General features: G+C 35.2%; 1 protein-coding gene across 8 annotated transcripts in view; it reads left to right on the top strand.

Moving 5' to 3' along the window:
- The window catches only part of CNTN5 (contactin 5), a 603,593-nt gene that overhangs the window by 176,075 nt on the left and 403,112 nt on the right, over window positions 1–24,406 (top strand). For 3 of the 8 annotated variants that reach the window (XM_040707026.2, XM_046901813.1, XM_046901880.1), the window contains exons 2-3: window positions 6,274–6,413; window positions 7,357–7,540. The exons of 2 other annotated variants lie outside the window; for them this stretch is intronic. The gene's annotated coding sequence lies outside the window, so the exon portion shown is untranslated. 8 annotated transcript variants of the gene reach the window in all.

The following is a 24,406-nucleotide window of genomic DNA, read 5'->3' as shown; positions in this document are numbered from 1 at the left end:
GCTTTACATCATCAGCAGACTTGCTGGGGGTGGGCTTTATCCATTCATCCAGGTTGCTGATGAAGATGTGGAATAAGACTGGACTCAGAACTGATCACTGGGGAACATTACTAATTATACACCTCCATTAGACTCTGCACCACTCATGACAACAATCTGAGCTCTGCCATTCAGACAGTTCTCAATTCACCTCACTGTCTACTCGTCTATCCCGCATTTGCAAAGTGTGATAGCAAGGATGTTTTGGGAGATAGTATCAAATAGCTTACTGAAGTAAAGGTACACAACATCCACTGCTCTTCCCCATTTACTCAGCCAGTGATGACACTACAGAAGGCTACAAGTTTGGTCAAGCATGATTTCCCTTGGGTTCTAATCCATGTTGACTACTCCTGATAACCTTCTTCTCTTCCAATTGCTTTCAGATGACATCTAGAACAAGTTGTCTCATCAGCTTTCCAGGGATGGAGGTGAGGCTGACTGGCCTGTAGTTTCCTGGATTCTCCTTCTTGCCCTTTTTGAAGACTAAAGTGGCATTGGCTATCCTCCAGTCTTCATGCACCTCTCCTGCTTCCAGGACCTTTCAAAAATGATAGAGAGCAGTTTAGCAATCGCCTCTGCCAATTCTCTTAGCACACGTGCATCCCATTGGGACCCATGGATTTGTGTGCACTGATTTTGTCTAGATGCCCTCTGACCAGATTCACCTCAACCAGTGGAAAGGTTGCCTTTGTCCAGAAACTCTCTCTTACCTCCAAGGTCTGGGATTCCTGAGGGCTAATCTTTGCAATAAAGACTGAAGCAGAGAAGGCATTCAGAATCTCTGCCTTCTTAGCAAACCGTGTTACCGAAGCATACATTTCATTTAATACAGTACTTACATTTTCCCTAGTCTTCCTTTTACTGTTGACATTCCTAAAAACTTTTCTTGTTATCCTTTACCTCCCTTGTACTGTTTCATTCCAAGAGGGCCTTAGCCTTCCTTGTTGCATCCCAACAGGCCATGACAACATTCCTATATTCTTCCCAGGTGAACAGGCTTTTTACCACATCTCATGGACCTTATTCTTTCCTTTCAGTTTATCCATGAGTTGCTGCAGTGTATAAAAAAAATAGTTTTTAATACTATTTATCACCAAGGATAATGTATGTGTTTGAATTAATTTTTTAGATTCACAGGCTTTTAAAAAAATATTCCTGGATATTGAGTCTTTTAACTACAGTGATTAGGCTAAAAATCACTTTGAGGATCATAGTCTGCTGCTCAGAATGTGACATATATTATCCCCTTGCACTTGCTTGATTTGTGCCTGTAGGAAACAAATTCTAACCACTGCAGGATTTGGCTTTTAGTTTCTAAGGGGAATAATTTTCTTCTTATGCATTTAAGTTTGGAATTATACTCAGCTTTTCTTGAGATCACCAAACTACTGCCCATCACACAAGTATGGAAGTGGTTTCGCACTTTCAAGTATAAATACTCTGCTAAGCTCCATGAAAATACATAATTACATAATTAATTCCCATATGGATAAACACAAAGTAAATTAAAGGATAGTATGAGTTGTGAAAAATCTCATGGAGTAGTTTTAAGTGTTGAAGCTCTATTTCAAAATATTTCATCTTTTAAATCACTGAAAGGTGGCAGCCTGTGTATTAATCAGTGCAGTTGCTGAAGAGTCTGAGAAGCAATTTGTAGCCTTTAAGACTTCTTGGTGTACCTACCCCCTGTGTTTCTTCTCAGATTTCCCTTAAATCTTCACCTGTGAAGACTGTGTAGTACCAGCAGTAGATGAAAACAAAAACCAACCAACCAAACAAACAAAAAACAACACAGAAGATATTAAATAGAAAGCACTGCACTAAGAACTCAAAGGCAGTCTCAGAACATTCTTGATGGAACTGCTTGTTTTTTTTTTAGAACAGGTATATTCTTCAGTGCAGCCTAGAATATAAGGAATCCCAGAGGGCATTCAGGAACAGAGTTGTTTTGATTTTAATGAAACTATATTTGCTGAGGAGGGTGCTATCTGCTTCCTAGTTCACTGGGTAGCCTGATAGAGCAGCAGGAACACTGATATGCAGTACTACTCACCTGCAGTACAGACACAGTGAGACCTGCTTTGACTGTCTAAATATTCCTGGAGTTTCCTCTAGCACAATGTGGAGGCACTATATTTGTTAGAGAGGCTTCTTTCTTATACATAGCTGATGTTGCCCTGACACGTTTTCAAATTAGCCAGTATCTGCAGGCTCACTTGACTCAATAGGAAAGAGGCTAAATGAAGTGGGAGGAAGATTTAATTTAACTACTTTCAGAAACAAAGTGAAATTACTGAATAGGCAGGTGAGAAAAAGTTAACTATTTTTCTGAACAGTGCTGCATCAGAAGCAGTAAATTTAATAAATGGAAAAGGGCAAGTCAGTCATCAGAATGTTGTAAGAAAAAATGAAGGGTATGTGCTTATATATGGAATGAAACTGTAGAAAGGAATCACTTTCCTGTGAGAAGACAAAAGCAGGAAAAAGAACTGTACTATTTTTAGTGCAATAACTAGAACTGTATCTACTTTTCGAGCTAACTACAGCAGCTCTCAATCAAATGTCTCCCTAAACCTATTACCCCTCCACTTCCCTCTCCTACCTTGCCCTTCTACAGTATTTAATAAATTTATCACTGTTTCCCCTTTGCAACATATAAAAATTCACTGATTCTTAAATGGGCATTAAAAGGCATGTAATCTATCTTGTCTGAGGTTCACTGGCAGACTGCACAACCCTACAGTGAGCTATTCTTCATGGCCTTCCTGCATAACCTTTTTGTGGATACTGCTTCTACACCTCTCTTCTGCTCAAATTTCCTGTTCACTCTACAGCATAGCATCTATTAGTCACAGAATGTGGGAAAGTATAAAACTGCAACTGGAGTACTCTAAGGATTGCAAATAGCCAGAGAAAGGTTTGAGACCTTTGAGTTTAATGGGCTGTAAAAGTAGAAGCAGTGATTTATAGTTTCTTCCAGTTACTGAAATCTAATGGCCAGCCCACCTTCTGTGGAATTCAGTGATGTGAGGATGTTTATATCTAATAAGAAGTTTGAATAAATTGTAGTCATTTTCCTTTTCCTTTTAATGCATCATACTTTTCTGTCATTGTTCAACCTTTTTTGCACAATGATTTTGTGACATTCAGTTCAAAGCTGAAAATAATATACACAGATTTATTATTTTAAAAGCAAAATAGATGAATTATTCCTGTTTCTTCAGCCTAAATCAGTCTAAAAGTGAAAAAATATTAATATCTAGGCATATAGCTATGCATAAATACAGAATAAAAGTGTATGTCATACACATACACACAGATGTTGGATATATACCACTGTAATTTATGTAAGAGAAAGAAACTTAAGAAAACAAAAGATAAGTACAAATTGTACCTAAAATAAGAGATTTAGCATTATTTCAACAGAAAATGTCTGTCTTTATTTCTACATTCCATTAAAAAAAACATAAACACCAACATACAGATTAATACATATATGAATATACATCTCTAGCACCATAGGATGACTGGGTTCTTAATGATAATATCTTCCTTCCCAAGGTCTTGCTGTAAAACATGCAAGCAAATGATTAATCAGATTAATCAGATTAATAAAATATAGGAATTAGTTCCAAAAGGTATTGTGAGAGTGTGGAATTATTATGTGCTGTTTATTTTTATGGGGAAAAAAAAATAAATATGAGGAATAAATTGAAATCGTCCTGCACACTCTCTTGATATCTACCCTTTTATATTGTTAAGAGCAGTTTTCTAACATCACCTGAATGCAAAGGTTGGCTTCAGTCAGTAGTACGACTAGTTCTCACCAACCTGGGCCCTCCAAAAGGACACAATTACTTCTTCCTCTGCATCAAAGACTCTTAGAGACATTTTTATGTTTACATGCATGCACACAACTTGCTAATTCTTGCTAATTCACTGGTTTTCAAGTGAATACTTTGTCTGTATTTACTACTTAATATGCAGTGACTAAAATCCTATGAAAACTTGACTGTTTTCTATGTGGTGAGCATCACAGAAGTATAAGCAGCCTTCATCCTGCCTCACAAACCTAAATGGTTATTGGACTGCAGACATGTCTTTGAATCTTTCAAGTAGTATGGGATTCAGCCGTAATATCACTTAGGTAAATTCTGAACCACTCAGATGGTCTACAAAAAGTTAATGAGAAAAGCAACCTCCCTTGTAATATTATTTCTTAGTTTAATATGCAATACAGTGCTCAGTCTTTGAACTCAGAGTCCTGCCAGATGGAATATATAGGTAAATTTTTCAGTTCAGGCTTCAAGCCCAATGGATCGAGGAAATTTTTTATAATTCCCAAGTGCATTATCTATAAAAATGGTAGTTACATCTACCACAATGTTGTTGGTAGAAGAACTTTAGGCATATAATGTGCAACATAACAATAACATAGACATCTATGACTAAAAAAGGTAATTGGAATGTCTGTCATTTTTATTTATTTATTTATTTTGGATTAGGCCTAAAATTATTTAATAGATATAGTTCTCAACTGCGGACTGATTCCGAGGAAAAAGGCTTATGTAGAGAATAATTGGAACAGGAAAACATTCTTGTGACTTCTTTCATCAGGATAAAGTATTGAGGAAGTCAAGGCACAAGAAAAACAGAATTAAAAAAAACTCAAAAACTTGTTTTAGATGATTTTGCTGTATTTACTGTTTAGTTAGTAAAGTCTGCTGCAAAACAAACAAACAAACAAACAAAAAATGTTTTTCAGCCTTCATATGAAAGTTAATTAACCCAGGAGCTCATATGCTGTCACAACAGTGGGATTATTTTTTCTTCTTTTGTAATTTAAGATGCTAACAATTGTTAAAATTCATTAAAACAGTTGTGTTTTCTCTAGTGTTGCCAATTTAACTTAATGGCTGGCTATCGGGGTAGAAAAAATTAATTCAAACAATAATTAGTTTAAGTATTATGCTGTGTTTTTTTAGGAGGATAAGCTAAATGGTGACACATGTCCATAGCATCATTTCAAATGCTGATTCATTTGAAAACAAATGGATTAGCAATAGTTTTAATTGCATGTTATCTCTAAAAGGCTACTTATTAATATTAAGATGATATGGAAAATCATCTTTAGAAAAATACTCATGGGATAATTTGTAATCCAAACAAAAAATATTTTAAATCCTTTTCATTGTGTCATAAGTGACACAATAAACGTTTAAAGTTTCCTTTCTCTTTCTTCTAAATACTACTCTATATTTATAGGATTGCAAATCATATAATCATAGAAACATAGAATCATAGAATCATTAAGGTTGGAAAAGGCCAGTAAGATTATCTTGTCTAACCATCAGCCCTCACTACTGTGACTACTAGCCACTGCCTCTCAGTGCCACATCTACACATTTTTTGAACACCTTCAGGGACAGTGAATCAACTACTTCCTTGGGCAACCTATTCCAATGCTTGGCCTCTCCTTCAGATATTTTTTTCTAATATACAATTTTAATCTCCCCTGGTGCAACTTAAGGCCATTACCTCTTGTCCTAATGCTACTTACCTGGGAGAGTAGATTAACTTCCACCTCACTACAACCTCTTTTCAAATCATTGTAGAGAGCAAGAACATCTTCCATGAACCTCCTTCAGAGTAAACAATCACCGTTTCCTTAGATGTTCCTTCTAAGACTTGTGCTCCAGACCCTTCACCAGCTTAATTGCCCTAAAAAGAACTTAATTACTATTTTTTTTGTCTGTTTGTTTGTTTTCCTGGGGTGTGAGGAGGAGGTTAGAGAAATGGCACATTTTTTTTTTTAATAACAACATAAGGAAACTAAAGCATTTTCAAATCCTATATCCATGCAGGAAAAAAAAAAAAAAAAAAAGGAAAAAAGTGTCTCAGATTTAATTCATATAATGGAATCATTGAATGGATTGTGTTGGAAGGGACCTTAAAAATAACCTAGTTCCAACATCCTGCCATGGGCAGGGTTGCTACCCACTCGATCAGGCTGCCCAGGGCCACATCCAATCTGGTCTTGAACAAAGACTCAAAAAAAAACGGCCATATCATGCATCATGGAATGAAACACAATAGTTAAAGGAATAGATCTCTACATACAAGATGGATTGAGGATTTAAGGCTCAAAATATAGGAAACTAATACATTTATATGTTTCCTTTTTTTTTTTCTTTTTCTTTTTTTTTTTTTTTTTTTTTTTTTATCCCACAGGTTACTGAAAAGGCACCCTAACACTTTTTGATTCACTTCAGCTCCTGAGCATCATCACACTCCACCCATACAAGTACCATACTGTGGAGATAATCTTCATTTTAAAGGACAACGAATGTACAGACAACAGGAAAGCTAAGGTAGTGAATATTTAAACTAAACTACTTTTGGAATATGCTTATGACCTTTATGTCTTGCACTTATTAATTTATAAAATAAAGGTCAATCACAGAAGCTTTTGCCAACAATCCAACTTGAATAAGCCTACCGGTGGAACTCAGATTAAATAAATAAATTAATTAATCAGTTTAATGGATAATACTCATATGCTTCCCACCACAGATAGGTTTGTAGAAGGTTCTTTTCTGAATGAGTCTACCAACCCTTGTAAATGTTTTAAAATAGTAACAGCAGTATTCTCTGAACCTGATAGAAATTAACAGCTTACAAAAAATAATCTTTCTCTTCTGTTTATTTATATCTAATTCACCCTGCAAAATTCTGGAAACAAGAATTAGATCCTAAGTCTATATTGCTTTTTTAATCTCCGTGTATTTCAACATGACTTGCTCTGGTTCAAGAATACACTGCTTTTTTTAATCGGAGTCCGAATTCATAGACAAGTTCTCATGAAGGCAAAATTAAGATCAAGTCTAATCCAACCTGTTAGCTAGTCAAAGTTTATTCCTAAATAATCTCAAGTGTTTTGTGTTGCTCAGCACATGTTTTATTAGTATATTGAAATAAATAGAAATGTATATTAATGAAGCAGGTGAAAGTGAAATGTGGTGTGCTCATTAAGAGCCTATTGTGACACAAACTAGTGCAATGAAGCAGCTGCAGGTATGAGACTTCTAAATCTAATATTCATTTTCCAGATGAATGATGGATATTCAGTTTAAATTTATCATGAATACAGCTGCAGATGGAAATAAGATGGAGTAAACCTCAGCAGTTATCTGTTAGCAGCTGTGCTTTATCATATAATAGCTGAATTACTTACGATCATGTAGTTCAGAATACCTCTAATTAATTTTTGAGTTGAGTCTTTATTCTCAACCTCAAACTGTGGTTTATTAATAGGTCAACATAAAGAGCCTGCTAAAGTGTGATGTGTGGCTGTATAAACATATTTGGAAATACACAGTTCATTGTTGGATGTCATCATTTTACCTGTCTACCCAACTAACTAAGAATCATATCAGAAGACTAAATGAGACAGTGCAGTCCAACCAGACATAACTGAAATACAACTGACGAACTTGATGTGAGTAGATTCAGAGTGTCATTTTAAATATAATAGCATTTAACTCATTTTCCTGCCCTAGACAGCTTACTGCAACCGCTAAAACCATAGGAAAGACTGGCAGTTGAACTTTCACTTACTTTCTCTGGATAATCCTTATTATGATAGCTGATTTATTGAAGGATAATCATTAAATAAACAAGTGAGCTTGCTCTGAGTTCATGTAAAACATTCATTCTGGAATCTAAGTGTTATCAATAATGTCCATGAGGAGCAAGAGATCACAGAAGGAGAGAAGAGGGAAGAGTTTTTTCAAAGATATAAATGAAAATCCACTCTCTGTTCTCTTTCTGCCCAAAGAACAATAGAAATAAATGTAAGTCATAATTTTATTTGAGAATTTAACTTCTTGAAGATTTCTGTTTATCAAAGTAATAGCTATAAGCTGCACACTCTAGTTCAGAATTCTATAAGTATTTAAGTAATATCTCTTCTATATGGACAAGCTGAAAGAGCGGGGGCTGTTCAGCCTGGGGAAGAGAAGGCTCCGAGGTGACATAATAACCTCTTTTCAGTATCTAAAGGGGAGCTACAGGAAAGAAGAGGACATACTTTTTAGCAGGTGTTAGAACTAAGGGAAATGGTTTCAAACTTAAAGAGGGTAGATTTTGGTTGGATATAAGGAAAAATATTTTACAATAAGGATGGTGAGGCACTGGAACAGGTTGCCCAGAGATGTGGTGGATGCCCTGTCTCTGGAGACTTTCAAGGCCTGGCTGGACCAGGCTCTGAGCACCCTGATCTATCTGTTAACATCCCTGTTTTTTGCAGGTGAGTTGGACTAGATGACCTTTAAAGGCCCCTTTCAACTCTGAGAAGTCTATGATTCTATGATTTAGAGTGGAGGCTTTTGACTGTCTGACATAGGCAAATATGTCAGGATCATTTCTTTAGATATTCTTTCTATGTAAATCTATAATATCTAATGGAAGAACCAACTTCTGGCCTGTCAGATTTTGTGCATGATGTTAACTTCATGCTCTGTTACTCTGAGTCTTGTGTCTGCTTATTAAATCCATGTACTTCATTTCTAATAAATGCCATCTTCAAGTGTGCAATTATATAAATCCTTACTTAAAAAAGAAAAAAAGTCGCGTTTTAACCTGACGCAGAGCTAAATTTGCACAGCCATTTGTTCACTGCCCACCCTCCAGTGCGATGAGCAAGAAAACTGCTTGGTAAAATGCAAGAACTTCTGAGTTGAGATAAGGACAATTTAGTAAGAAGAAGGAAGAAAAAAAAAAAAAAGGTTTGAAAAAAAATCAGCAGAACAAAGAATTAAAAAGCATGTGATGTAAGACCTGCTGACCAATGACCAATCTCTCCCTGAGCAATGTTAGCTTCCCGAGCGTCCTCCAGTTTTATCATTCTGCATGAGAACATACAGTATTTGAATTTGAGTCAGTATCTTAGTTTGTTCTCTCCCAGCTTCCTGTGCACCACCAACTCCTTGCTGGAAGGGCAGTATAAAGAGTAGAAAAGTCCCTGATTCTGTGCAAATGATGGTTTGCAGCCACTAAAACATCAATGTGTTATCAACATTATTCTCATCTTAAGTCCAAAACAAGCACCATAACAACTGCTAGGAAAAAGAGTAATTATGTTGCAGCTGAAACCAGGACAAGAAGTAATATAAATAGGCTAAGCACAAATCATGCTGCTTTTTGTTCCACTTCTATAAAGATGGAAGATGATTTGGAACAACTCTGTGCCTAAATTTGCATTGTTTATTTACTGGTGAAGAACATGCCCTTAAAATGGTATTGCTATCTCAAATTCTCAGTAAGTTCTCAGTGTGTACTAAAGTGTTCCCTAAAAGAAATTTAAGGAAAACATTCTATTGCCTTGACTGCAGTCACTTGAATTTTCACTCAGCTCTGAGCTACAAGAATGCTCTCATATCTTCTTTTCTGAAATGCACAAGATTTCCAAGTTTTTGCCTAAAATTCTGCTACTTGACCTGTTTCTGTTCTTTCTTTTCTATGGACTTGCCATTGGTTAAATTTCCAAGGAATAATGGCTACATGCACAGTTGTGTTAAATCAGAATAGCTGGTACATTTCAAAGTTCAGTTCTTCATTTTAAGCTAATAATTTATGTAGAACAGAAGCAAAGCTTACATAAACAAAATTTCTCTGATGCACATATTTGAATAGACTGTGTCAACCCTTTCGTTGTATCTATCTTTACCATGTTGGCCTGGGCATAATGATTACACTTAATACATCTTTTCAGAACTTCTTTTTGTTTCAGATTTTACCTGAAAGGTAAGAAAAAAAAAAAAAAAAAAGCAGCTATTAGAAGAAACAGATGCTAAAATGAACTATATAGAATCTTCGGCACGGTTGTTTTAGAAATTCTGACAGTTCTAGTAGTGATGGTTAGGAAAAAAGTAACAGTGCTTTACAAAAACACAACTCCACATTGTCTTCCAAATGTGAGGATTTCAAAAGATTAACATCTTGAGTGAATGGAAAGATCTGACACGAATAAGTTACTTTCTGTACATCTGGAATTTAACAAACCTTAAATGGCTTGTGCTGGATAAAAGAAAAACAGGAAAATGACCTTTATCTCTGTCACCACTGCAAATCATGTTGTTCCATTGTTCCAGTGATGCGTAGAGGTGGAAATAACGGAGATGAGTACAATAGACTTTTCCATAGACTGAGTTTTCCAGGTCATTTAATTCCCTCTACTGTCTTCAGAACCTTTCCAACAGAGCTAATGATAACAGATTGCCACATTATCCTGTTCATTCTGACCTGTTTGGGTTGATTCCAGAAATTCTACTCACTCAAACCTACGGGTGAAGAAAGGTATTTACTGAACTGATTTCTAATGGTTATGATAATGTATTCAGGGCAAATAAAATAATACATTGCGTTATTGAGCATTATATGTGTTGAATAATGATTCTGTTATTTTGAAAATTGATACTTTGGGTCTGGGTTACTGCTCTGCTGCATCTGGTTCAGAATTTTCCTTGGGGGATCTGGTCTCCTGTTAGTACACATTCCTTAGGGATATTTTATTTTCCCCAGTCTAACAAGGTGTTTTTTGTTGTTGTTGTTGTTGTTTTTGCTTGTTTGTTTGCAATTTATGTCTAGTCAAAGGCATCCAAACTGACTCTCTTGTTGCTAAAAGTGGAATAACTGTTTCTCAGAGGGTGATGAATATAGATTTTACCTGGGAACTGTGACTGCATCAACTAGGATAAGTGCAAAGAAGAAAATCTAACTAATGCAAAATTAAGTGGAGTGGAGTACAAATGCCTCAAACCTACTTTTTGTCTGATTTTGAGAAGCCACCATGTTCAGGAAAACAGGAATGGGGCCAGCATGTCAATTTATTTAGGTCCAGGCAGGCTCCGGTGTTTGTAAAGACCACTGGAAGATTCTCAGAAAGACTAAATATGCCTTATTTTCATAGGGTGAGTATGAAAGCTTGGTTTCAAACCTGGCCATGGTATAACTAGTTGAGCCCATTGTACCACTGAATTCCAGCAGCCAGCTTGAAATTTGCCAGATGCTTATTAGGCAGATGATTATTCATGATGGAGATAGATGTAGTTCTTCAGGGCAGATAGGTATTGGGTAAGATATTGTATTCATCCCTTCTTAAGAAATGAGCACTGTAAAGTTTTACATTGTAAGCTATATACATTTTGTGAACAGTGAATATAAATTTTCAAAGCATAGAGGATCTCAGTCTTGAAGACTATTCAATGATTTTCTTTTCAGTTATATGGTTATCTTTTAGGATAATCATAGTTCTTTAGGATGTGAGGCAATTACCTCAAGTTGTGTCAGGGGAAGCTTAGACTGGATATCAGGAAAAATTTATCCATTGAGTGGATGGTTAGATATTAGAATAGACTGCCTAAGAAAGTAGTGGAGTTGTCATTTCTTGAGGTATTTAAGAGATATGTGGATGTGGCATTTAAGAATGATATTTAGTGATGGACTTGTTGACGTTGTCTTTTCCAAGGTTAATCTTTTCCTCTAAATTATACTATGTTTCCTTATTTACACTTTACATGGGTTTCAGGTATCTGGTTGAAAGCCAGATGTAGAAACGCCTGAGAGAAAGGCAATTTCAGAATTTCTAGAAGCTGCCCACATACATTTGTCTATTCATTCATTCATTCATTCATTTTGTACAGCAAACTGGTGGATTGAAATTCATAGTGAAAAGACATTGGAAAAAATAAAATATTATGTAGGTTTTCAATTCCATGTTTTATAGAGACATAACATTTCAGACAAATTGATGTCTTTCATTTCATGTAAGACTGTCTCCAATTTTAAATTACATTCATATACATTCCAGGTTTTTAGAAATACTTGTAAAATGTACAATTGTTTTATTTTCCCAAACTCAAATAATAATAATAATAATAATAAAAGAATACTATAAGAATGCTTATGCCATTTCTATGCATTTTCTATCACTAGAAAGAGAGAAGGAAGTTGTCAGCAGATTGCTTTTGTCTCAGGTTTCAAACCCAAATCCACACTCATATCAGTCTTATAAGTATTCACATGAATTAAAGTTAGCTTTGTTTGTATAACCCATAAATTATTCTAAATAATGGAGATGAGTACAATAGATTTTTTCCATAGACTCCACCGTAGATTTCCACCATAATCGCAAAAATGGAAAGATGTAGAATTGAAAGGTAGGCTATTCAGCTGATGAGGAATTGGTTGGATGGTCACAAGCAGTGAGTTGTTGTCAACAGCTCTACGTCCAAGTGGAGGCTGGTGATGAGTGTTTATCACCACATGGTCCATCTTGGGACCAGTACTCATTATAAATGACATACACAGTGGCATTGAGTGTACCTCAGAAAGCTTGCTGATTACACTATGCTGAGTGTTGAAGTTGGTAGAAGGAAGGGGTGCCATGCGAGGAGACTTTGACAACCTTAAGAACTGTGCCTACATGAACCTAATGAGATTCAACAAGGCCAAGTGCAAGATACTGTGCGTGGGACGAGGCAATCCCAGGTATGTGTGTAAATGGGCAGAAGAACTCATTGAAAGCAGCCCTGAAGAGAAGGACTTGGGGGTCCTGATGGATGAGCTGGATAAGAACAAACAGTGTGTGCTTGCAGCCCAGAAAATCAACTATATCCTGGACGATATCAACCAAAGGATGGTAGCAGGATGAGGGAGATGATTGTCTCACTCTACTCTGACCTTGTAAGGTGCCATCTAAAGTATCATGTCCAGGTCTGGGGATGCACTACAGGAAAGATATGGAGCTGTTGGAGCAGGTCCAGAGGAGGGCCAGAAGACAATGAGAGTTCTGGAGCACCTCTCCTTTGAAGAAAAGTTGAGAGAGATTAGCTTATTCAGCCTGGGGAAAAAAAAAGGGGGGGGGGGGGGGGGGGGGGGGGGGGGGGGGGGGGGGGGGGGGGGGAGGGGGGAGGGGGGAGGAAGGCTCCAATTTGGCATTGTTGTGGCTTTCCAGTACTTAAAGGAAGCTTATAAACAGGAGGAAGACCAACTTTTTACATAGTCTGATTGTGACAGGACAAGGGGGAATAGTTTAAAATTAAAAGAGTGGAGATATTGCTTAGACATTAGGAGGAATTTATTTGAACAGAAGGTGGTGAGACAGTGAAACAGGTTGCCTAGAGAAGTTGTGGGTGCCTCATCCACAAAGATATTTAAGGTTATGTTGAATGAGACACTGGGCAGCCTGATCTGGTGGGTGGCAGCCCTGCCCACAGCAGGTGAGTGGAGATATATGATATTTGAGATCCCTTCCAACCCAATACATTATATGATTCTTCTAGAGTATCAGTAGTAACATTAAAAAAAAAAAAAAAAAAAGTTAGAAAAAACATTTATTCAAAACATAATTTTCTGATTTGTAATCTGGAGAAAGATTCTTGGCAAATGGAATATATCTCTGGGCTCTGCTATACTTTTATGAAAATTATAGAAAATCCGTAATCTCATATAGAAATTAAAACATTTCATAGAATAAAATGACAATCTGAAACTAAGCATCAAATATCTCTAATATGTATCACTGATCCTTTAGCAGTAATTTCAGGGCAGGGAAATAATTACTTTTGTTTTAGCATGATGAGGAGAACTAAAGCTCACTATTATTTGTAGACATTTTACTAAAAATTAGTTGGTTATAGCAGGAGTAATTTTCCTATTTAAATTCCTGAGACTGAAAGTTATTTTCATCACTTTAATAACCTATACAGTGGGATTTGTCTAGAATTTTTGTAATTAATTCCTTCAAATTCATATGCATATTGTTATTACTGTAATCTAACATTTGATACTGATAGAAAAGAGATGCAAAAGATTTAATGACATTTGGCAAGTAATATCTTACCAAGTTTGTCATTACCTCCTGATGTAAGTAATTTTAGAAATCAACAGTCTTATTTGTTAATGCTAATGAATTTAGCTTTCACACATCATTGGTTCTTAATCTGGTTTTAACGTCTTTTTATAGAATTGTGAGGAGGCTTTTTTTTTTTTTTTTTTTTTGTGATTACAGGCTTCAGTATTATTGACTGTGCTACTGTAAAAGCACTTGTAGCCAGTTTGTGTCTGGATTTTCAGCCATATTAAAGAAAGTGATGTGTTTACATATAGAAGTAAAGTTAATGGGTTCTGAGGTAGAAAAGGACTTCAAGATCTCTCCAATCCAACCTCTTATTCACAATAAGATAGCTCTGAGATCAGGTCAGACTGTGCAGGGTTATATCCAGTTGAAACTTCAAATTGTCCAAGGATGTAGAACACATTGTTACTCTGGGTAGCTTGAACCACTGCCTGAATGTCCCTAGACTGAAGAAGCTTCTCTAAATCCAGGCTCAACTTCTCTCAAATTAAGTTACATCTGTTGTCTCTCATCTTCCCAATGTGCACTGCTGTGGAGAGCCTGGTTCCACCTCCTCATTGACTTATCAGTCAACATCCCAGTGGGAGCTGCAGTTAGGACCCCTGCTAGGTCTCTTCTTGAGGCTGAGGATATTCACCTCCCTTTGTTTCACAAGGAAAGTACTTCAGATTACACAGTCTTGGTGGTCTGCCCTGAAATCTCTTCAGTTTGAAAACATTTTTGTAGTGAGTGAACAAATATGGACATTTTGCTGCATACAGAAATTCAGAAACATTACTGAATTGACTATTTTTGTTGTATTATTAATCTGAAGCCAATTTAATTTACAAGCATGAATCTTCAAGGATGAATCAGACTCTGATGTACCAAAAACAGAATTTGGCCTCCAGACACATGCATCCAAAGAGTATATCCAATTTCTTGAAACTCAAGATCATGTATTAATCCTTCTCTCTTAAAATTTCTTAGAATGAGATAAAGAGGTAAGAACTACAGTGCTGTAATTTGATTCTTCAGGGGCTGTGTTCACTTATTTCTTTTGGTGATATTTGCACCTTTACAGTTTCCTGTAAACATCAGACTTTAAGGAATGAAGCTAAAAAAACACAAATTTTTACTGATACCAAAGGCATCCGTATATAACTGTTCTAGAATGAGTGGGAACCACAGCAGTTCTTACTGTGAAATAAAATAGCTGAACTGGTCTGCTCTACTAATGTTGGTCATCACCAGGCATTCATGCACAATTCTACTTTCCCAGGCATTCAGCCTTATCCTCAGATCAAGAACATGGCAGTCTTTGTAGCAGCTTTCAAGACAGTATTCATCCTGAGAATCTCAGTGAGAAATTTATATAAATTAGCATTGTACATGTGCTTGGGCAAATTAAAGACTTGATTTTACACATAAATCTGAAGTTTGTTATCTTTTTTTTTTCTTTTTGATACATTTAATTATAAACATGATTTATTTTGAAACCTTTTATGTATTACTAGGTCTACTTATTAGTTTATCATGATTCTTGTAGGCTTTGACATCTGGCTTGATTGTTGCAAGTAGTGGGATTTACTTTCTTGATTATAGATATTAAAGTACATCTACAACACTGTTGTTCTTTCTAGAGGCAAGAGAGAAAACATAAACGCAAATTACAAAATTAAATCCTTCTGCTGTAAACATCAGAGAAAGAGAAATATTTGTAGTGTTATTTGTCTCCAGTTTCTTTCTATTAAACAGAAAGGGAATTCAGTATTTATACATCAGACACAAAAATTACAGTCAATGGATGTTGTGCATAAGTGAATCCTGAACTCAATTTGATGCTTTCCGTGTTGTTGATTTGTTGTTGCTTAAAGAAATATTTAAAGCATGAACTTTTCCATTGGGGAAAAAAAAAAAAAAATGTACATGGTCTTATTGTGGGATTAAGTAACTGAATATTTAACTCACCACTTATTGGACTAGAATGGAATAGAAACACAACAGTTTTACAATGCTTCTGTTCTTTAAGTCCAAAATCTATTAAAAAATCATAATTTTAAATGAAAGAGTGCTGAAATTGTCTTAAAATTTTGCTAGAAAATATAAGATTGAATTTATAGAAGCAACAGAAGTAAAATTCACTTTTAACCTCATTTCATTGAACCTACTGTAATTGAATATTCATTTAAAAATCATCCAATTTCAGATAATATATCTAGTGATTTACTTTTCTGTTGATGGAGAGATTTGGAGTCTGTATTCATTTGAGAACAAACAAGTAAATGAGTTATCACACAGAGTAGTTGAACATAATTGTTTGATTAAGCATTAGCATCTGGATAGATAATCAAAGTCATTATGACCACAATGTCTTAAAATTATTTGTGAAGGAAATCACTGATTTCTTTACTAAATTATAAAATGTGGAAAGAAGCAAATACACTGAAGAACAATTGTGATAGAAATCTTACTCAATAGGCTGTATGTGTTCTGGACTTCTTTTTTTTTTTTTTTTTTTTGTGTGTGTGTGTGTGTGTATACATGCAGCAGAGAAAAAAATATTCTTGTCTATCCCCCCCCCCCTTTTTTTTTTTTTTTTTTGGTCAGACTGTCAAGGCCACTGTCCTTCAAGAAAACCATTTAATGGAAGAGAAAGGAAAAAATATATATGATCATAACCTTTTAAATATGTTAAATAAATAAAAGTACCAGGAAAACAGTACAGAATCCATGCTTGGATAAATTGTAGGCACTAGGCTGCATAAAATTAAGTTTAGGTAAATTGCTATTTCTAGTAAGTAAAATGCAGCATCTAATTGATATAATGGTATTCGTAATAACTGCTTGAGATGTTTCATGCAGAAAAATTCAATTTCCAGAATTACGAGTCTCAAAATATTTCACACCAAATTAGCAAAACTTAATTCTTTTTTAAGTCTTGATTTGTGCAAATGCAAAAATATTAATGAGATGCAACTATGAGTAGAAGAACAGAATGGCACTGCAAGTGTCAGCAATTTGCAAAACTCGTTTCAACTGGACACATACAGAGAAAACTGCTTAGTTCTCTGTAATAAATGTGAGCTAAGTAATTGTTTTATTTCTGCAGAGTGAAATAAATCTACTTTTTAGTTTTGTGTTCAGGAAAAAAAGGTAGGGTGACCATCTGAAATTCTACATGTATTGAATCCATCTTCAATAGCATGATTGACTAGACCCTGGAGTGTGTGAAAGTATATTTTTATCTGCCAGCTTTCCTTATCTACTTCACAGCATAGAGATAGCATCCCTATTTGAAGGACTTGCTAAAGATACAAATGTGTTGGGTATAGCTCATTCTTCTTTAGGCAAATCTTCATTTTGGAGCTTTTTGTAAAGATAAAATTGGCTACATAAACTTCAATAAAAGGCTTCTGAACTCAGTTTCAAGGCATCTCTCTGAGCATTTCCTTTACCTCCACACTCCTTTGATCTTTCTGTATTAGTTCTAACCCTCAAGAAATTATATAACGTTCTATCCAAGATCATATATCAGCAATTGCCATTCTTTTTATATTAAATTTGTTTTTGATAATTAACACTTCAGAAATGCTGTTCAGTTTTATGTATAAATTGGTATGTAGATCTTAGTTAATTATTTTTGTAATGCTAAACTTCAGATAGATTTTTATCCTGCTATCTACAGATAAGTAAAAAGATATGGCTTTGTCACAGAACCATAGAGTTGGAAGGGACCTCTGGAGATCATTTAGTGCAGATAAAGTAGGTTCCCTAGAGTTGCTTACACAGGATAGCATTCAAGTAGGTTTTGAATATCTCCAGAGAAAGATACTCGACAACCTTTCTGGGCAGCTTATTCTAGTGGTTTGTCACCCTCAAAATAAAGAGGTTCTTTCTCATGTTCAGATGGAATTTCCTGTGTTCCAGTTTGTGCTTTTTGCCCCTTGTCCAGTCACTGCCCACCACTGAAAAGAGACTGATCCCATCCTCTTGACACCCACTCTTTTGATATTAGTAGCTGCTGATAAAATTCCTTCTCAATCTTCTCCCTTCTCCAAGCTAAACTGTCCTAGGTCTCTCATTCTTTTCTAATAAAGGAGATGCTTCAGGCCCCAGTCATCTTTTTGGTCCTCTTCTCAAATGTCTCCAGTAGAACTCTGTGTTTTGTAAACCAGGGAGCCGAGTACTGGACACAATATTCCAGATGTGGCCTCAGCAGGGCAGAGTAAAAGGTAAGGATAATTTTCCTCAACCTGCTGGCCAAACCAACCTGCTGGGTTAGACCACAAAAAGAGTAATTCCTATTATTCATTAAGATAAATACAACAAGTTATAAGGTAAAAATTAATTTCTTAATTTTTTTCTAAAAAATCTCTTCTACTTTGTAAGTAACAGACACATGAAATTTAGCTAATGCTACAGAGAAAAAGTTGAATTTAATCTGTTAATCAGGACAAAAATCCATGTATATAAGGTGTGGAGGTTCAATATTCTGCCACTTGGGGAGACAAATATGTTTTCACTGGCTTATGTATGTTGAGGGCGGTGAGGCACTGGCACAGGCTGCCAGAGAAGGTGTGGGTACCCCATCTCTGTGGATATTCAAAGCCAGGTTGGATGGAGCCCTGGCAGTTTGATCTGAGTGACAACTATATCCATGGCAAAGGGTTAGAACTTGATGATCTTTAAGTTCTTTCTAACAAAAGCCATTCTGTGATTCTATAATTTTATGAAAATGCATACAGAGTCTTACAGGCTAAGTTTCTATTTATTTGTATAAGAGAATCTGTGATCTGAGTTGTTGGAATTAAAGAAAGGAAGGTAGAACAACAAAATATCTGAAAAATATAAAGCACTAGTTTTCATATGGTGACAGATCTGGAAGACAGAAAATTTATGGAATAGATAACTAAAAACTTGGTTCAAATTCCAACCTAACAGCAAAGCTTCTGTCAGTGACAAAGGTTACATTAGCCCATGTAATTTAAAGAAATTTACATCTTGCTCTCTGTTTGGGAAATGGAGACCTACTTTATTAGAATAGGAACTGAGTGGAGATACAGATTCACAGAAAGCCAGAAGGTGCAAGGTAGCATGGAACTAAGTGTTGAAGTTGCAGTATATCCTTTATTGTGTTTCTGTATCAAGAAACAAATAAAGAACCTACACATCAAAATTCTACAGTAACTAATCAGAAGCTAAAATACATCTCAGCAGTTAGAAGTGGAGTAGGAAAAGCAGAGTGGCAGAAAACTCTCAGAAGAAGATCACCTTATTTAAGTAATCTAAGCAGATAAAACAACAATTCATTCTCTGAAGACAAACATAAAAAGCCTCTTAGAAAAACAGGCAACAATGCCAATAAGGAGACAAATGGTCCAGAATGAAAATTATGTGAAGACGATGTGAAAAAATAATAGTTATGCCACTCAAATAAGTTCACAAACCATTTAATAAATAAAAGGCATGCCACACATTGCAACCCTGTAACATACTAGCGTTGTGTGAAGAACAGAACATAAGAATTAAAGAGAAAGATAAGAAACAAGAATATTCATTGTACAAAATCATGTCAAGCCTTTTTTTTTTTTTTATTAAAAATGTGTCTGGTGAGAAGGAAGTTGTAGATGGAAATCTCAAAGAGGTCTGTTTTCAACAGTTAATTAATATCTATAACATAGGTGGTGGCAGCTTAGCTGCCAACTAAGTAACCATGTGGGTGAAAACAAGAGACAGAAAGTACTGTGTGAGAATGAGATTGAATTTTCAGGAATTAGGCTTGAATTTCCACTTCTTTCTAGGGAACACATAATTGAGTAGCAACAGAATGAAAGACTGTGAACACTGGCTTTACTAGTTATTTTTATGTTTCCTTTTGTAGAAAGGAAAATGAACATCTTATCCCACTGAGTTTCTACTAAGTTGTCAACATTATTAAAAATCCAGTGCATAGACCGCAATTCTTACAAAAGTGACTTTTTTGTGAATATAGCAAAAGAATAATAACTGAGGATGAAGAATGACTCCATTTTAAATCCAAATTCTTTTCTTTTTATGCTTGCATGAAATCTATCAAAATCATTTCTTTTTAAAATTTATTTATAGACTTCGTAGTAAAAACAAATGAAACTTTAGTAATTCTTAAGACTTCAGTATATGTAACAATGAAGTGGCCCTATCTGAAAATGTTGTAGCTGTCACAGAAGTAATCAGTCATGTTGCTAAACTTAAAAATAATTTGGCTGATGAAGAAGAAATGTGTGTTTTTCATGCATAATGCATTCATTTTCCATAACAAATTAGTTCCCACATAAATCCAGTCTTCCAGACAAATGACTGTTCAGTTAAACAAGAATCTGGAACTTATATATTAAAATAAATGCAACTGTACAGATCAGAGTAATTGAATTAACGGATATGCTGTAGTGTCTATTTAGTTGTTTACATATATATTGTAATATTGCATATAGTTAAAACACACTTTTTACAAATCAATGTTCATTTTTTAATGTCAGCTGTGAAAGGTTAGAAATGCATGTATGATTTAGAGAGTATGATTTCTTCAAAATTAGCTTGTACAAAACTCGCCATTTAGAAATAGTCATTCCAATAAACTACTTTATTTCCTTTTAAATAAGCTATATCTGTCAATAAAAGGAACCTGGCATGGCTAGATGCAAGGAATCTGAACCCAGTGTTACTTCTTAAATTTTTTTTGATAATGCCCTCCAGTGTCATGTTGCAGAAGACAGCTGGTTAAGGTTTTGCAAAATGGTGCACACAGCAAAGGTATAATAAAACTTTATAACTTTATAATGTAACTGTAATATATAAATGTAATCTTTGTTTGGTGTAAGATAGTGTTCCTCACTGTTTTTGCTGTTTGAATTATGCATTCAGTCCTTGTCCTCTTGTGAACTGCCGAGGAAATTACATCCTTATGGGTAACACAACAGAATTTTGCAGTTCTTATTATAAAAGCATTTTTTTTATAATTTGGCTTTTCTTTTTGGAGTAAAAGCCTGTTGCCTACAATTGACATATCTCAAGTGATCTAACCAGAATCTTACTTAACTCTTAAAGAACTTTAATGTATTGTAAAGGTCTATATTATGGTAGAGACTGTAAGCACCTTCAGAACCACATATATGAGGTATCTGCTATTGCATATTTATATTTGCGATCTCTGCTGCAATATCCTGATTTCAACACCCTTCATCTTCTTACCACAACAATTCAGTCCACTACTGAAAGCTTCTGTGTAACATTTGGGTGTGGAATGTGTACCCCTTTTCTGGTTCCTGAGAGTTCTTTCTCTGATGTATATTTTGAGAATGAATATATATTCTTTGAACATGAAGTCTGCAACACTGTTCAGCAAAAAAAATTGCTCAGCCCACAACGTAGAGCATTTTTTCCAATCATGTTTCCAATCAAGTGGTTTATTGATTATACTAAGGAAACATAATTAGCCAGCCATCAATTAATCTTATTTTCATAATCAATAGTAACAATGCAGAAGATAATGCTAGACATTTGTAAAATGTTAATAAATATACTTAAATTGTTGAACATCCTTTTATAACTAAACCAGACATATGAATCAAACACTCTCACAGTTGCAGATGTGCTCTGGCTCTGTTTGCACGCATGTCAGGCTACATGGTGAGATAACACCAACAGGCACACGCTCAAGGTATGGGTCCTGCATTGCAGACTGCACCTCACTGAAAATTTCTATGATCTTTCAATGTTTCTTTTCATGCTGACTCCTCTGTTTACAGGACAATCTTGGTAATGCCCTGATTAGCAATAAATGTAGAAGCCACTCGCCTCTTCCCCTCTAACATCACTGCCAATTGGACAAGCAGGATCTCAAATCCTTTCACATGTCATGCACTTCCAGTGCCACCCTCCCATCCCGTTAGCCATAGTGAGGCTATGGTGTGGGCACCACGCATAGCTGCAATCCTCTTTTCTTCTTTTTGTCTTCTGTTTCTTCTGTACCAGACTTCTGTTTCTAGTTAGAAAGGAAGAGAAGAGCCTAAATGTATCGATGGGTTTGTTGGCTGTTAACCTGCTGAAAGTGAATGCAGTGCAAGTCCTAGCACTATAGTTAAGAACTGAGAAACAGTATTGTTTTGGGTGCTACAGGCTCTCCTACACAGGAGAAATGTACAAGTCAGTTCTGTAAATGTTTAAGTACAAAGTAGGCTGCTCAGGAATAATGCTGCCTACATAGGACAGTCATTCATTACAGCGTATTTACCCTGTTGTAATTACTTTGCATCTTTCTTCTAATTTCTATGTTCTTTATGTAATTCAACCAGAGTGATTACCAATATTTCAATAAATGGTAAATTCACCACATGTTGTACTGAGAAACAAATAATTCCTTTGAGACACTGTTCTAATCAAGTGTATTTACACTGGAGTGTAATTGGCACTTTTTGTCATTTTGCTTTGAGATGTGAGAGAACATTTTATTTACTTTTTCTGTCTTTGACTGGACTTTATTTTTCTGTCAAATAGTGAGTCATGCTATATATTGTAAAAGTAATTGGATGTGGCTCAAGAATAGAGTAATAAATATCTAGCCAATGTTTCCTTTCATAATAATAATAAAAAAATCCTGAACTTGATTTAGTACAAGCCTTAGTTAGTAACTGTGAATAGCTTGTTTGACAAGGGATTTGGAGAGCTGGATGCAACAAGAAATTTAATATAGTTGACTAAAGAGCTAGCTGTGAATATTGTGAAATTTATAGCCTTGTATCTTGAAAGGGATTTTTTTGTTTTATTTAAAGAAATAATATATAGTAGGTCAGCTCTACTGATTTTGCTTAATCTAAACTGAATATTTGTACATTTACACATCTTTCAGTTGTGGAACTCACTGTTTTTATAAAATAATAATAAAAAATAATAAAATCTGCATCCATACATATGGCACCTCTAAAATATTATACCTGACTTTAAAATTGTTATGTGACTAATGTCAACTTCTGTATGTCTAAGAATGCCTATTAAAAATGAATTAAAATATAATTAAGGTTCATTTGAAATAATTCCATGCTTTGAAATATAAACTAAAGGTTGTAATAGCTGAGTTTTGGGAAGAGTACTTAGGAGCTAGTAATAAGTGTCCGGAGCTTTCTGCATTAGAAAAGTTATATAAAAACTTATAAACTAATAGCATTTGGAAGAGAAAATGCTTATAATCCTTATTCAGTTTTAAGTCTTCCTTTTGAAAGCTTTAGTGTCTACTTGGGTTTGTGCAAAGCATCTTCACTTTATCTCACTGTGGCCTAAATTCTGTTTAATGCATACCATAGTAAAGCAATGGCAATTCTGTGGAAATCATCAGCATGTAGCCTTTTTTACATTAGATTTTCATTTGGTGTCAGTTAGATTTCACCAAAGATGAAGTTCAGTTGAGGAAAAGAGGATAGGAACTTACATTCCACTCTTAATTGTTCTTTGTTTCTGAAACATTTTTCATTGAATTTCCTGCATTATCCACTGTAATGTAAAGAAATTGTTCTTTATGAAAAATTTAAGCTTGAATTTTATTAAAAGGAATAACTAATTCTCACTTTAGAAGAAATACAATGAATAAATAAATAAATAAAATATTATTCTGTTCTTAGATGTTATGATGATTCCTTGTAACGTTAATCTCTCTTAGTTATATTTCACACCAATATTTTGAAAGATCTTGCCAAATGGAAATGATCATTGACTTCTACCATTTTTTATGAAACCAACTATGTCACATTTGACAGAGCAGAAACTTATGTCTGGAGCTCATAAAAGATTAGATGCCTAAAATATGATGTAAGCACAGTTCTCAACTCAATTCAAAGTTCAATTCACATTCCGTTTAATCATGGTGATAATTTCAACCCAATATTTTAGGTTTCCTTTTTTTCTCCAGTATTCTACTTTGACACATATACTATTTACAGCTATTTACATAAGGTCATAGAATACCCTGAGTCAGCATGAATCCATGATGATTATCAACTCTGGCTCCTGACATGGCAATCTAAGAGCTAAAACTCTTAGAGCATCGTCCTAATGGTTCTTCAATACCAGCAGACTTAAGGCTGAGACTACTTCCCTGGGGAGCCTATTCCAGTGAAGAACCTTTCCTAATATCCAATCTCCACCTCAAAAGCCACTCAGTCTGAATGCTCGGAAATCCAGAAGGCAAATGTGGACCATGAACTATAACAAAACTGCTGTCCTGATGAAATTAATTGGTACTTCTTTCTGTACCTAACACCAGGGACAAAAATTGACCTTGCAACAGGCTGTTTGAATGCTCAATCTACTAGAACAAGAGTGAAGTTCTCCTTACCACGACTGTTTAACTAAATTAAAGAGCCTGGCTTCTCGCCAGAAGCTAAAAGAGGAGAATATGTTTTCTTCTTGTATGGTGCACAGGAAAATGTAGCTTTA

The sequence above is a fragment of the Gallus gallus genome, chromosome 1, assembly GCF_016699485.2.
Source record: "Gallus gallus isolate bGalGal1 chromosome 1, bGalGal1.mat.broiler.GRCg7b, whole genome shotgun sequence".
NCBI lineage: Eukaryota > Metazoa > Chordata > Aves > Galliformes > Phasianidae > Gallus > Gallus gallus.
Note: the sequence above shows the minus strand (reverse complement) of the source record. Positions and strands in the feature narration are given on the sequence as shown.